This window comes from Ylistrum balloti, unplaced genomic scaffold (assembly GCF_031769215.1).
Source record: "Ylistrum balloti isolate Yb309-2 unplaced genomic scaffold, AGI_CSIRO_Ybal_v1 Utg370700, whole genome shotgun sequence".
Lineage (NCBI taxonomy): Eukaryota > Metazoa > Mollusca > Bivalvia > Pectinida > Pectinidae > Ylistrum > Ylistrum balloti.
Window position 1 is genome coordinate 1,236,238 of NW_026782420.1, and position 8,735 is coordinate 1,244,972.

An 8,735-nucleotide genomic window follows, 5' to 3' on the forward strand; every position below is an offset into this window, starting at 1 on the left:
CTTAAGAATCATATGAGGTTCTTAAAACTATGATAATTCATACATACCCACTCCCAACTCGGTCCATCCAACGTTTCCGACTGAAGAATCTCCAACAAACAGTTTCATTCACTTATTTCCGGAAAAACTAAAGTATCCTTGGAGATTCAACTAAACGCCCCAGAGAAAGCAACACGTGGATGAGATGAAGGGTGTTATACATGTACGAGAGGTACATGCAGGGTACTTCAATCTGTGAAACTTACACCGCCAGCCTACCTGATAAGTAGGTTGATAAGGTTCAGGCTTATTGGCAAACTTATCTCACGGCCGCAGTAATGAAACTCTATAATAGGCTTGGATCGCCCAGCCAATCCAGACATACCATCAGCTACCAGAATTAATCGGCATATTTCGGAATAATAGAAGCCATCACTTTGATGTGATGAAGAGGGAGAAGTTTTTACAGAGATTTAGTAAGAAACATTGTAGATTGGTAATCGTCGGTAGTAGTGCAATATTTATAATAGTTAATCAAAATCACAGCTACCTCAGCAATATTTGTAATAGTAAGTCTAATCCATTGTTTCGTCATCAATATTTACAAAGTAAGTAAAATTCACAACTTCATCATCAATGTCTGTAATAAATCTCAGAATCACTGCTACATCAACAACAGTTGTAAAAGCAAATCAAAATCACTGCTTCATAAACAATATTTGTAATAGTCAAGTCAAATCCATAACCCCCACATCAATAAATTTTAAAAGTAAGTTAGATTCGCTTGCTACGTTATCAATATCTGTAGTTGTAAGTTAAATTAGTTACTACGTCATCGATATTTATAATAATAAGTCAAGATCACTGCTTCGTCATCTATATTTATGCTGATTGATATCATCTGCCGCGTACGTCATTTGTAATTTAAGAAAGTTTCAGTTTCCTTTTAACAGTATGTAAAAGTTCTCCATTTTAAATTGAAAAAAAATGCCAATTTCTATATAAACTAATTTTTTCATGCCCATTTAGTAAAATGATGTCTTGATTTTGACTGACCATTTTGTAATTTTCTTTGTATTGTTAAAAAAGACTTTAATTTTTTTTATCTATTACAGACTTAATGCCATGATGTGAAAGATGTTTCCCGTGTATAGTCCGACTAATGCTCTACACAAAATGAGTATGAAGGGGCCAAATATATTTTAAATAAAACTTTGTAGACTTTTGGCAATGGAATTATGGTAAGCTTAATCAGACTAATAACAAGAAGTAAGTTATTTGTACAAACATCTTAATACTTCACTAAGTGTATCCAATCATTGCTGTAGTATCAGTGATGGCTCTCATTCGAAGTTAAGCTATATATGATACAGAGAACCAGAGATTCAGTAATATGATTCGAAATGGAGGTACAATACCGAGGATTCCGTATTACTGACGGGGTTCAGCAATCCGGATCTCTGTGAATTCGGTTACTGACTGGGTTCAGTAATCCGGGTTAAAGGATTCAGTATTACTGACGGGGTTCAGCAATCCGGATCTCTGTGAATTCGGTTACTGACGGGGTTCAGTAATCCGGGTTAAAGGATTCAGTATTACTGACGGGGTTCAGCAATCCGGATCTCCGTGAATTCGGTTACTGACGGGGTTCAGTAATCCGGGTTAAAGGATTCAGTATTACTAACGGGGTTCAGCAATCCGGATCTCCGTGAATTCGGTTACTGACGGGGTTCAGTAATCCGGGATTAAAGGATTTGGTGTTGCTGACGGGTTTCAGATATCCGGATCTGAGAATTCAGCATTACTGACGGTGTTCAGACAATCGGATTTTAGAATCTGGCTCTATTGACAGGCACAGTAATCCGGATCTAAGTTTGCGGTTACTGACGGGGCTTAGCAATCCGGATTGAGTGTTATTGACTGGGACAAGTATTAAGATTGGAGAATTCAGAGTTATGTAAAGACTTCAAGAAACCGAATCTGAGGGTTCATTGTTACCATCGGAATGAGGTAACAGAACACGCGGAATCAGTGTTATATTGATGGGATTTAGAGGTCTTACTGTGAAGATTTAATGTTACAGACAGGCTTTACATATCCTGATCAGTGAACAGAAATTTTCAGTCTCTCAATTTTTAGTTTAATGGTAACATTAACATTTTTAATATTTACATTTTTACTGAAAATGATAATTAGGATAAAAATAAGCATGACCTGAATAAGCTGTTTTATTCACAACATTTCATCATCATCATCATCATCATCATCATCATCATCATCATCATCATCATCATCACCACCACCACCATCATCATCATCATCATCATCATCATCATCATCATCATCTTATTTACACCACTCGTTGTAACAGTCTCCGGAAGACGGGATGCACACATCTTGGATATTGCACGCAGAAAGGCGGATATCCTAATGTTCCCTGCCCAACCTGTGTTCCAGCCTCAACCCTCGGTTTCTGGAAATGCTCCACAAGCATGGTAGAAATGCAGTTGGGAACGACCAGCCTTTCAATCTAAACGATTGTGTCAACCTGTTAATAAAATAAAAGAAAAGCCATTTTTTTTAGAAAGATCAAATACACCATATTGTCATTTTTATCTGAAAATTTACTACCGAGTTAAGTGATGTCAGGAATATAAAGACCTTGAACTTGCGATGAGGTTTTCTACCTCTTTACAGTAAAACAAAACGATCGTATTGAAGTATTTACATATTTATTAGCGAACATTGAATATTCCGTAACCAAAGAGAATTTATGTATCAACTGATATTCAAGTCATATGTTTGTACTTGAACTTCAGTCCCTATCACAAATTTATCAGTGTTACTTACCTCTCCAGTTACCTTAATACCTTGGCAGACAGGCTCCAGAAAGATAACTCAATCTTACCTGGTGCAAGGAACGGCAGACTCAGGATCTAAGGAAGACATATATATTCCCTAACTCTGGCTGTAGCTGGTCACTGCACTCTCATCATACTAATCCTAGTGAGGAGATTTTTTAACATTTCAAAGGACATGCTGTAAGCAACACTTTTAAGGATGTACTACATATGTCTTACTTCCGGTAAAAACATAAGAGGAGTCCTCTGATATTTCACCGGAAGTAAGTCATATTTCAAAATAAAATGAGTTCCAAAATAATATCTTGGACTTTTGTCTTTTTATATCGTTCATCATCTACAGATGTACCTATAAGTTGAAAACTGGCGATTTATATGACGTTTTGAAGATGTTCGCTCATGGACTACTTTTTGTGACGATTCAGTTGGCGTGATTCGGACAACACCGTTCACAACTTCATTGGTTTCTCGTCGCTGAGGTAAATGAGAATAAATCTGAAAGTCTTAGGTACATTTCGGCTACTTTAACCACTTTCTTGGATTTTTAGGACCCGGAAATAGATATTTTAGCCGGTATCTTGATTTTGGGTGAAAATTAAAAAAAACTAAAAATACTCTGTCAAAGTTTAAAATCGTAAAAAAACGTGTTATTCTAGAAGATATTCAAATGAAATAGATCATACTTACAACCAGGTAGTGTATTCTTCTCATACTTTCCATCAAGACATAAACTAGAGGCACCTGTTTCATGGCGTCGCCCTGCTGGATGAATGCATGAATGGAGTACAGCTGTACAAACGGGCGTCGGACAACAATCTAGATATCATCTGAAATATGTAGCATTGTAATAAAAAGATGTTCTAAACCGTTTTTAGCATAATACAAATCTTAGACCCTGACTACTGAAACTGCCTTGAGTGGATCACCAGACCAAAGTTACTTGTTTGTCACGGACAAATTACAATGTGATGTGTTCATGTGTACTTGTTCATGGAAGTAATTGTTCAAGCCGGGTGTTTGAACCCAGGACCCAGTCGTGTTGGACGGCTGTACCGACAGGGCATTGGGGTCTATCATTTGGATCATTGGATCCAGATTATTGTTGAAAGTTGGTCAGTGCTGGGAATGTTACAAGCGTTTGTGTACAACTTTTACTAGCTGCAACAGAGGATTCGAAATTAGTTCATTAGTTTTACCGGACGACACGGGATTCATGCTTGAGTGGGTGTTGTCTGTTCATGTGGAACATTCTTAACTTGTGTATATTGTATTGGTTATATATGAATTAACAAATTTGTTGAACAGAAACAGAGCTGAGTTTCTAATCCTTAACCGAGACTGGCTATCTCAAAAGGATGTCATGGCGATGTCATAGAAAGTAAGGACTCACAGATAGTGAGGGAATGTCGACAAGAATTAGATATGGTCGGATAGATCTTAAATTAAACAAAGTAGATGATACACACTGTAACTTGTTTAAATCTCGAGTTATCGATATATTCCAACGAAAGAATGTTTAGATAGCATTAAATTTCCTTCTAAAGGTTATCTGTATTAACACCTTGTAGACACAATCTCCTTACAAAAATATTTGAAAAAATCTTAATGTTAAATATTTGAAGCTAGTTGCAAAACTGCGAATGCCAGCACATGACTTGGAGATCGAAAGACACGCCAATACTGATAAAAATGACAGACTACATTCTATATAATCAAGATATCGGAGACGAGTACCATTTGGTAATTAAGTGTTCATTTTATACAGATATTCGCTCGAAATTTATTCAGCCATTTTATATAAATCGTCAAAGCATGTTTAATTTCACACAATTTATGAACGTTGAAATTAATAAAGAATTAAGCCATCTAGGTAAACGCGTAACGTTAGCATCTAAAAGAAGAAAGGATATGATGAGGTAGGATATGTTATATGGATAGAATAGATATAGGGAGATAGAATAGATATAGGGAGATAGAATAGATATAGAAGAACAAATAGATACAGGGGACAGAATTGATATAGGGGATAGAATAGATATAGAAAAAGAATAGATATAGGAGATAGAATAGATATAGGGAGATAGAATAGATATAGGAGATAGAATAGATATAGTGGACAGAATAGATATAGAGGATAGAATAGATATAGGGGATAGAATAGATATAGGAGACAAAATAGATATAGTGGACAGAATAGATATAGAGGATAGAATAGATATAGGGGATAGAATAGATATAGGGATAGAATAGATATAGGAGATAGAATAGATATAGGAGATAGAATAGATATAGTTGATAGAATATATATAGGGATAGAATAGATATAGTGGATAGAATAGATATAGTGGGTTAGAATAGATATAGGGAGATAGAATAGATATAGGGGATAGAATAGATATAGGGATAGAATAGATATAGGAGATAGAATAGATATAGGAGAGAGAATAGATATAGGGATAGAATAGATATGGAGATAGAATAGATATAGGGAGAGAGAATAGATATAGGGGATAGAATAGATATAGGAGGATGGAATAGATATAGGGATATAGAATAGATATAGGGATAGAATAGATATAGAGGATAGAATAGATATAGGGGATAGAATAGATATAGAGGATAGAATAGATATAGGGGATATAATAGATATAGGAGATAGAATAGATATAGGATGATAGAATAGATATAGGGATATAATATATATAGGAGATAGAATAGATATAGGAAGATAGAATAGATATAGGGGATACAATAGATATAGGAGGATGGAATAGATATAGGGATATAGAATGGATATAGGGATATAATAGATATAGGGATAGAATAGATATCGGGGATAGAATAGATATAGGGGATAGAATAGATATATGAAAATAGAATAGATATAGGAGAGAGAATAGATATAGGAGAGAGGGGATAGAATAGATATAGGAGATAGAATAGATATAGGAGGATGGAATAGATATAGGGATAGAATAGATATAGAGGATAGAATAGATATAGGATGATAGAATAGATATAGAGGATAGAATAGATATAGGGGATAGAATAGATATAGGGATAGAATACATATAGGAGAGAGAATAGATAAAGGGGATATAATAGATATAGGAGATAGAATAGATATAGGGATAGAATATATATAGGAGATAGAATAGATATAGGAGGATAGAATAGATATAGGGAGATAGAATAGATATAGGAGAGAGAATAGATAAAGGGGATATAATAGATATAGGAGATAGAATAGATATAGGGAGATAGAATAGATATAGGGAGATAGAATAGATATAGGAGATAGAATAGATAAAGGAGGATAGAATAGATAGAGAGAGATAGAATAGATATAGGGATAGAATAGATAGGGATAGAATAGAGGTGATAGAATAGATATAGGGGATGGAATAGATATTGGGGATAGAATAGATATAGGGAATAAATAAATTTAATCCATATGATACTCACCAGTAAATGTTATTGGTGTGTATTTAAAACTAATACTGAAATGAATGTGACTATGTATGTAACGCTAATTATAAATGTGATTTGTGTGTGTTATGTCTAGTGACAAGTTGTGAATGTGACTATGTATGTAACGCTTATTATAAATGTGATTTGTGTGTGTTATGTCTAGTGACAAGTTGTGAATGTGACTATGTATGTAACGCTAATTATAAATGTGATTTGTGTGTTCAGTATGTAAAGTTGTACATTATTTGTGTGTGTTATGTCTAGTGATAAGTTGTGAATGTGACTATGTATGTAACGCTTATTATAAATGTGATTTGTGTGTTCAGTATGTAAAGTTGTACATTATTTGTGTGTGTTATGTCTAGTGATGTTGTGAATGTGACTATGTATGTAACGCTTATTATAAATGTGATTTGTGTGTTCAGTATGTAAAGTTGTACATTATTTGTGTGTGTTATGTCTAGTGATAAGTTGTGAATGTGACTATGTATGTAACGCTAATTATAAATGTGATTTGTGTGTGTAATGTCTAGTGATAAGTTGTGAATGTGACTATGTATGTAACTCTAATTATAAATGTGATGTTGTGAATGTGACTATGTATGTAACGCTAATTATAAATGTGATTTGTGTGTGTTATGTCTAGTGATCAGTTGTGAATGTGACTATGTATGTAACGCTAATTATAAATGTGATTGGTGTGTGTTATGTCTAGTGATAAATTGTGAATGTGACTATGTATGTAACGCTAATTATAAATGTGATTTGTGTGTTCAGTATGTAAAGTTGTACATTATTTGTGTGTGTTATGTCTAGTGATAAGTTGTGAATGTGACTATGTATGTAACGCTAATTATAAATGTGATTGGTGTGTGTTATGTCTAGTGATAAATTGTGAATGTGACTATGTATGTAACGCTAATCATAAATGTGATTTGTGTGTGTTATGTCTAGTGATAAGTTGTGAATGTGACTATGTATGTAACGCTAATTATAAATGTGATTTGTGTGTGTTATGTCTAGTGATCAGTTGTGAATGTGACTATGTATGTAACGCTAATTATAAATGTGATTGGTGTGTGTTATGTCTAGTGATAAATTGTGAATGTGACTATGTATGTAACGCTAATTATAAATGTGATTTGTGTGTTCAGTATGTAAAGTTGTACATTATTTGTGTGTGTTATGTCTAGTGATAAGTTGTGAATGTGACTATGTATGTAACGCTAATTATAAATGTGATTTGTGTGTGTAATGTCTAGTGATAAGTTGTGAATGTGACTATGTATGTAACGCTAATTATAAATGTGATGTTGTGAATGTGACTATGTATGTAACGCTAATTATAAATGTGATGTTGTGAATGTGACTATGTATGTAACGCTAATTATAAATGTGATTTGTGTGTGTTATGTCTAGTGATAAGTTGTGAATGTGACTATGTATGTAACGCTAATTATAAATGTGATTGGTGTGTGTTATGTCTAGTGATAAATTGTGAATGTGACTATGTATGTAACGCTAATCATAAATGTGATTTGTGTGTGTTATGTCTAGTGATAAGTTGTGAATGTGACTATGTATGTAACGCTAATTATAAATGTGATTTGTGTGTGTTATGTCTAGTGATAAGTTGTGAATGTGACTATGTATGTAACGCTAATTATAAATGTGATTTGTGTGTGTTATGTCTAGTGATAAGTTGTGAATGTGACTATGTATGTAACGCTAATTATAAACGTGATTTGTGTGTAATGTCTAGTGATAAGTTGTGAATGTGACTATGTATGTAACGCTAATTATAAATGTGATTTGTGTGTGTAATGTCTAGTGATAAGTTGTGAATGTGACTATGTATGTAACGCTAATTATAAATGTGATGTTGTGAATGTGACTATGTATGTAACGCTAATTATAAATGTGATTTGTGTGTGTTATGTCTAGTGATAAGTTGTGAATGTGACTATGTATGTAACGCTAATTATAAATGTGATTGGTGTGTGTTATGTCTAGTGATAAATTGTGAATGTGACTATGTATGTAATGCTAATTATAAATGTGATTTGTGTGTTCAGTATGTAAAGTTGTACATTATTTGTGTGTGTTATGTCTAGTGATAAGTTGTGAATGTGACTATGTATGTAACGCTAATTATAAATGTGATTTGTGTGTTCAGTATGTAAAGTTGTACATTATTTGTGTGTGTTATGTCTAGTGATGTTGTGAATGTGACTATGTATGTAACGCTTATTATAAATGTGATTTGTGTGTTCAGTATGTAAAGTTGTACATTATTTGTGTGTGTTATGTCTAGTGATAAGTTGTGAATGTGACTATGTATATAACGCTAATTATAAATGTGATTTGTGTGTATGTAACGCTAATTATAAATGTGATTTGTGTGTTATGTCTAGTGATAAGTTG